We start from the raw sequence: 8,002 nt of genomic DNA on the forward strand, positions 1-8,002 counted from the left end.
ACAGCCTCCCGGGGCAGCTCACGACCTGCCGCATAAAGAACTTCTCGGCTGTTCTACGTGAACAAGTTTCCGAGTGCCTTCGGTCCTAGTACGGCAGGATTGGGTGAGCAGCTCTGTTTTCAGCACATCCCCTGCCTTTAGGATTTTGTACATCTTGATTACATCCTCTCTCCGAATCAGTCCCACGCTTCAGCTTCTCTTTGTAACGCATCTGCTCCATCCCCTATGATCACTGCTCCCTTCTCTGCTCCCTCTTGAGACGCAGCGACCAGAGCTGCACATAGTATACGAGATGTGGCTGCAACCACAGCTTTACTACAGAGCAGTAAAACGATGTCTCTGTCTGTTGTTTTCAACACCCTTCCTAATGACTGCTGTTTTCAACACCCTTCCTAACGACAGCCAACATCACTGGCTGCCGTTTACAGAGTAATCATTTCAATGAACTGCCACCATCCTCAGGTTCTCCTCCTGGAGTCGTCTGCCAACTACCTGTTCTGAGTTCAGCAGTATGCAGATATGGTTTAGATTGCTCTTCCCTAGATGAATTACCCTTAATTTAGGGAAAGTAATCTAAACCGTATTTATGTTAATTACCTTAAGTTCTCGTAAATTCATCTACGCTGAAGCTCTTCTGCCACCTTTTTGATCACTTAGTTTGGCCTTTGGTCACCCTTCTTGATCACCCTTCTGCCTTTGGTGCAGCTTTTTATGACTCAAAAGTTCAATAATATCAGTAAACTTGGGGATTTCACCGGTCATTCATTTCTCCGGATCGCTGGTAAAAATGCTGGACAAAACCAGCCTAAGCACTAACATTAAGGGTACCACGGTGCTGCCTCTTCTCCAGCCTTTGAAGTGACCACTATGCCCTGTCCTCTGCTCCCTGGGCTTGCTACTTGAGTTAGAGGGCTTTTAACTAGGTTTGTCAGGGAAGACCCACCAAGTAGAGGATAGCACACGTAAGACGAGGTGACAAAAACGCTCAGAGGAACCAGCTCTGCTACGGGATGATGGATAGACCTCTAACGATCTCGCACAGTCAGAGTAAGAAGGGTAGCCAAAAAGGGGGAATATTGTGGTAGATGTCCACTACAGATCCTCTGCCGAGAAGTGAATGAAGGCTTCTTTAAACAGCTGGAAGAAACCTAGTGATTCAGACCACAGTTTGCAAGAGGGACTTTAACATCCCAATATCCACTGTGAGGACAACATGATGGGTCAAACAAAAGTCAGGTTTCTCAATGCATCAAAAATAATTTTTTTATGTGGTGATGTGACATGGTAAGAGTTCAAGATCCCAGGAGAAGTGAAGATGACAAGTAACAAAATAAATAGCCAGATTACAGTTTGTTCAGGAGACTGATTTGATAGGTACGGTACTACAGGAGGGCCTGAAGGAGCAATGCAGCCCAGGAGAGATGGCTGATCCTCAAGGACAGCTTCCCCTCAAGAACAGTCCATCCCAACACGCAGGAAAATGAGCAGATGCAGAAGGACAGTTTGGCTGGACAGTGAACTTTTGACTAAGCTCAAAAAGGAAGCATATGGGAGGTCAAGCAAAGACCAGATACATGTGAGGAATTCACCAGAACTGATGAAGCATGCAGAGATCAGAAGCTTGGCTGGCTCAAATCTGGCAGGGGATGCAAAGGGCAACAAGAAGGGCTTCTAGAGCTCCTGTGAGCACACTGGCAGCAAAAGACCAAGAAAACCATTGGTCAGATGCTGAGCAGGGCAGGCAATCAACTGACCAAGGACACAGGAAAGGCTGACGTATTCAACATCCTCCTTGCTTCAGGCTTCACCGTCAAGGTCTGCTCTCAGGCCTGCCAAGTCCTTCTGCCTCGTGGCAGAGCTTGGAGGAAGAAAGTGCCACCTGGCAGGGCCCCGAGCAAATATCCCCCCTCCTGGGGTTTGGTTACCTGGGCTCAGGGCCAAGATAGTACAGCTGGTGACCTTGGAGACAGCTTTTCCAGAAAGCTCTACTGGAGGCTTCAGCGAAGGTCTCCACTCCCTGCCTTGGGAGCTGCTTTTAAGCTGCAGCTCTCACCACTGGCACCCGCCTGAGCTACTGTTGTGGTTTAACCCGGCAGGCAGCTAACCACCACACAGCCATTCGCTCACTCCCCTCTGGTGGGATGGGGGAGAGAATCGGGGAAAAAAAAAAAGAGTAAAATTTGTCAGTTGAGATAAAGACAGTTTAATAGAACAGAAAAGGAAGGGAAAATAATAATAATGATAATGATAAAAGAATATACAAAATAAGTGATGCAAAATGCAATTGCTCACCACCTGCCAACCGATGCCCAGCCAGTTCCCAAGCAGCAGTCACTGCCCCCCAGCTAACTCCCCCGTTTACATACTGAGCATGACGTCATACGGTATGGAATATCACTTTGGTCAGTTTAGGTCAGCTGTCCTGGCTGTGCCCCCTCCCAGCTTCTCACTGGCAGGGCATGAGAAGCTGAAAAGTCCTTGACTAGTGCAAACAGTGCTGAGCAACAACTAAAACATCCGTGTGTTATCAACATTATTCTCACACTAAATCCAAACCACAGCACTGTACCAGCTACTAGGAAGAAAATTAACTATCCCAGCCGAAACCAGGACACCTACAGACTTGACTTCCCAGCTTGACCTCAAAGCTGCCTCACCGTGGATCTATCTGCCAAACTGGGCTCTTGCCTTAACCCAGCTACCTGCCGTCGCCCGGCTTGCCCTGCTCACCCCATGGGTCCTGAGGGACTGTACCCTTGCTGGTGAGGCCTCTGCTGCTGCCTGCTTTGCTACCACTCGTAGTGTCCCTTCCCTTAGGGACTAGTGTTTCTCTGCTGCTCCCAGACACTAACAATGGTACAGAAAGATGAAGTTAAGAGACAGCCTTAAGAAAACTGGGCTTCCACAACTCCGTAAGACCAAATAGGATGGAGAAGGAGCTGCTTTCTATCATTTTTGAAAGGTCATATCAATCCAGGACGTGACTGATGACTGCAAAAGGGCAAATGTCACCTTCAAGACAGGCAATAGGGACATACAGGCCAGTCAGACTTGCCTCAGTGTCTCAGGGGACTGTGGATCAAATCCACATGGAGACCATTTGCACGCACATGAAGGACAAGAAAGCGATTGGGAACAAGAAGCATGGATCCACCAAAGGCAAATGGTGCCTGGCCAACCTGACTGCCCTTTCTGATCCAATGATTTGCTCTGTGGAGTAAGAGAGCTATAAATATTCTGTATTTCGTTTTAGTAATGCAGAGTCCTTCAGCGTCCTTGCAGCCACACTGGGCAGGTATAAGCTATGGACAGACTACATGGTGGATGAAAAATTGTCTGGACTGGCAGGTTCAAAGGACTGTGATTACAGGTCTACAATCTAACTAGTGGCTGGTAACAAAAAGCCACCTTACAAGAGCTGATAGTGGACACAATATTAACATCTTCATAATGACCAGTGCAACAGTACAGAACACCCCTTCAAAAAAAAATCTGTGGATAAGACCAAACTGGGGGGGGTGCAGTCCAAAAGCCTGAAAAGCAGAACTGCAATTCAGATGGACTGTGACATGCTGGGGGAATGAACTGGCAGGAACCTCGTGAAGTTCAACAAGGACAAGTGCTATGTGCTGCCCCAGGGATGGAGCAACCCCATGCAACAGGACAGGCTGGGAACAAACTGAGAGGTCACAGTTCTGCAAGAAAGAAACTGGAGATCCTGGTGGACAAGAAGTTCAGCATGAGTCAGCTATGAGTCCTGGCAGCAATGAAGGCTTGTCTCATGCTAGGCTAAAAAGATATCATAGAAAAGACACTGCCAGACTCATCTCAAGTGCCTAAAGAGGTAATGGTCATAAATTGCAACAAGGAAAATTCCAGTTTGACGTGAGGAAAAATTTATTTACTGTGTGAGTGGTCTGCACTGGAAGAGTGACCCACAGGGGTGGTGAAATATCCACCCTTGCACATTTTCAAAACCCCTGTGGACAAGACCCTGAACAACCTACCTCCTGTGAGCAGGAGACTGAAGGATGCCACCTGAGGAGGTCCCCTGAGTCCAAATCTATGCTTTCACCAGCTTTCCATTGATAGCGAACCTCTCCTCCAAGCCTGGAGAAACTTAGCTTCTTTAATACAACTTTGTCAAATGTTTTCTGAAAATTTTATTATACCTGTTGCTTCCCTCTACCCATGCACTTGCATTAACAAGGTGGAATTTCCTTTTACAGAAGTCATGCTGACTCTTTTCCAATGGACTGTATTTTCCAGTAAGCAGTGATTTTGTCCTTTATAACTCTATCTCTTATTGCTGCTGGAAGTCAGTCACCTGTATGTTGTTCCCAGGATGTCCTCTAGAGCCCAGCTTTAGCAGTAACAGTGACAACAAGGAATTCACTGAACTTCTCTGTTACTCCTTACCATCCACAGGTGCCCGTTCCACCACCCTTGGTCACCAGGCAGTCCCACACAATCACTACCTGGATTCCTGCTCTTGATGGATTTAGAGAATGTATTACTACTGGTTTGAGCCTGCTGTGCAAGGTGCTCTTCGACTTCCTTTTCACCCATTTAATTCTCCTTTCACATTTCACCTGCCATGCTACAGATCTTCCTGTTCTCACCCGCCATGCTTCCATTTTTCAAATGCTCATCTTTTCCCCATGATGGCTTTTTAGCTTTCCCATTGAGCTGCACAGGGATTTTTTTGGGGGGACCAATTTGTTCACTTTCAAATGGTACATCTTGGCTTCTGACACAGTATTTTTTTAAACAGACTCCAAGCTCCCTGCAGGCTGCTCACTTTCTGGGCAGATCTTTTTATGGTTTGGGGGATTTTTAAACTACTTGATTCATTTTTAGGTATTTTCATTTCTTGAAATTGAATATCCATGTGCTGGATCTATCTTGTCTGCTGTTCCCTTCTACTCAGTTATATGTAACTGTACTGTGGTTGCTATAAGCCATCCCATCACTAGCTTAAAGCAGGTCCTATGCACCACGACACTCCGAAAAGCAGCTTCTCTTGTCAGTTTAAACTTGATTGCTGTAGGAAGCAGTCATTTATTGAGTTAGAAGAATGTTCTCTCTACCTCGTCTCCTGATGAGGCACAGAACTGGTCTCTGTCCAAGTAGCTGAAATCTTCCACTATAACTCTCCCAAATTTGCAGCTTCTCTGATCTCACTTAATAGCTCCTGATCACTCTCACTGCCCTGATCCAGGGGTTGCCAGTATAATCCTAGTAGTACATTTAAGGTCTGGGATTTCCACCCATACAGACCCAAGTGCTTCTCTTCTCCTGTATTTGTAACGCTGTTACCCTTTATAAAAATCCTTCATGCACGGTGCCCATCTCCCACTATAAACCCTACCCCACCATTTCTGTACAGCAGGTACCCTGGCATTACCACATCCCAGTGAAAGCCTCCTTCCACCGTATCTCAGAGACGCCTGGTACAGCACAGATAGCATAACCATGTGGTTAGCTCCCCATAATCACCAGCAAAAGAACATCCCTAATCACACTTAAAATAATTGATCTGATTACAATATCTACAACTAGTTGACACTATTGTGTCACAAATCACCCAAAACAAGAATGAACCTGTGCCATTTGGAATTCAACAACGCCAAAACTTACAATTGGCATTACGGTACTATCAACAGGTATCAAATAAATGAAGACAGAGACGGTAAAGGATTCACTGCTTCTTGCTACAGCTCACTGGCAAAATCCTTTTCCCCCTCTGCTCTTGGCAGGTCAAGTTTCAAATAAGAATTAACATCTCACAAATGGAAGCATCATCTCCTCTGGGCACAATTTTGGCAAAGAAATGTCTGATGACTTTTTTTCCAAATCTACCCTAAAGGTCCCATTTCTCCCAGTTCTCTTTTTCTTTCATGTTAGTTCAGGTCCTCTTCAGTATGAATCATAATTAACACGTGCTACCAACTCACAGGCAACCTAAGAATCTCTGAGCTGATCTTATATTATGCATTATTTTTTATAAAAGAAAAGGGACTGTTATTTTATTCACTGTGAGTGCTTCTAGCTTACCTATGCTCCAGACTGGGACAATCTGTAAAAAAGCTACATTCAAATGCACAAAAATAGCACAAAGTTTCTACAAAAGCCTCAAAAGATCTTGCAGCCAAGACAGTAAAAAACAGATTCATATTTCCTTTCTCTTCCTTGTTGTCCTTCCATCTATTCCCATTTCCTTTTTTCTCTTTCATGCCATTATTTATTTGAATTATCTAACTGCCAGTCTAGTCATTATATAACTTTTTATATTTAGCCCATACAAAATATTTGCAGTTCAAGAGTACTCAAACATATTAACTTCTAAAAACAATGACTCATTCCAAGAAAACAAAAATATACTTCTAGACAACAAAATTATGGTGACATAAGCTTTCAGTCTTTGGACATGTCCTACTTGAAACCTTTTCTTTACTATAGAGAAAGATACCTTTTGCTGCCTCCATTCTTCCAAGTTGTCTTCTAAACGTAGAAAAGCAGAGCATTCAGTAACCCAACGTGGATTATTACTCACTATTGCAATTAGTGAGCCTCTGTGTTCATTCACAAGCAGCAACACCACAGGGTGGTCAAATGCATGTTCAACTTCTGCTACATACACAGAAAAATCATTTGAAGGCCCTGAAGGAGTAGGACGACACATACCAAAGATATGGACATAGGAAACACAGCGGGAAAGCTCTGACATTTAAATAACATCAGAAGCCTGGTTTGAGATTGTTCTTGATCCACACCGGTCTCAGTCAGGCTATTTTACCAGATTCAGCCAAATGGCAACTACACATATTACAAAGAACAACAAAACAGTCAACAGGAGTTGATCGAGAGCCATCAAGGCCATCAAGGTTTTTTTGGGTTGGTTGGTTGTCTTTAAACTGACTGCATTTCCTGAGTTACAGCTTTTAAGAAGAAAAAAAGCAGGAGACTTCAAGGTTCATACAACTGTGGTCACACGAAGAGACTCAGACTTTGTGTCTGCACCTTTCCACAGTGTGTGTGTGTTTTTCTCTGGTCAATACTTAAAAAACAAACAAAACAAACAAAAAAAGAGAATTAATTACACTGCTTCAGGCATCACATAAACTAGGTCCTCTAACCTTCTGGTATCTGCAAGTGTTGCTTGATTCAGGGAGGAAACAAACAAGAGGATGAAAATATCTTCATTGCTATAAATACACTTTCTTCAGACCTTGTCATTGAGAATTAATCCCTAACGAGAAAAATAATAAATCCTAGCAAAAATAGTGCTGTATGTTCTGAAGTGTCTGATGATTGCAGAAAATCTAGAACACAAAGTGAATGCAGACAGACGAATGACCAGGTCACTGTTTTACTAAGAGATCTGTAATTAGTTGAGTTGTGGCAAGTGATAATACTGTGCATTTTAATTTTTGCTGACACCAGTTGCAAAGTGAATCACATTATGCAAACTACTGCAGTTGTAATCAAAGACTGCTCAACCCTACACACTGTTAAGTTACAGTCAATCTTATTTGACAACTGGGATGGGCAAGGAATGCAGGAAAAACTCATCTTCGCAGTTCTTGGAGCCCTGGTAGCTCTGTCACCTGTGACCGCAGGACCATCCCCAGGTAAGTCAGGGGCCCAGGAGAGTGACTAACCAGCAGGATGACACACGCCTTCAGGCTAAACGAGAGCCCAAGGAATGAGTATCTTCTTGCTTACCATACTGTCCTGGTTTCGGCTGGGATAGTTAACTTTCTTCCTAGTAGCTGGTACAGTGCTGTGGTTTGGATTTAGGAGGAGAATAATGTTGATAACACACCGATGTTTTAGTTGTTGCTAAGTAGTGCTTACGCTAGTCAAGGACTTTTCAGCTCCCCATGCTCTACCGACTGAGAAGGCTGGAGGTGCACAAGAAGCTGGGAGGGGGCACAGCCAAACTGGCCAAAGGGACATTCCATACCATGTGACGTCATGCTCAGTACATAAACTGGGG

The sequence above is a fragment of the Pygoscelis adeliae genome, unplaced genomic scaffold, assembly GCF_000699105.1.
Source record: "Pygoscelis adeliae isolate BGI_AS28 unplaced genomic scaffold, ASM69910v1 Scaffold602, whole genome shotgun sequence".
In the NCBI taxonomy this organism is placed as follows: domain Eukaryota; kingdom Metazoa; phylum Chordata; class Aves; order Sphenisciformes; family Spheniscidae; genus Pygoscelis; species Pygoscelis adeliae.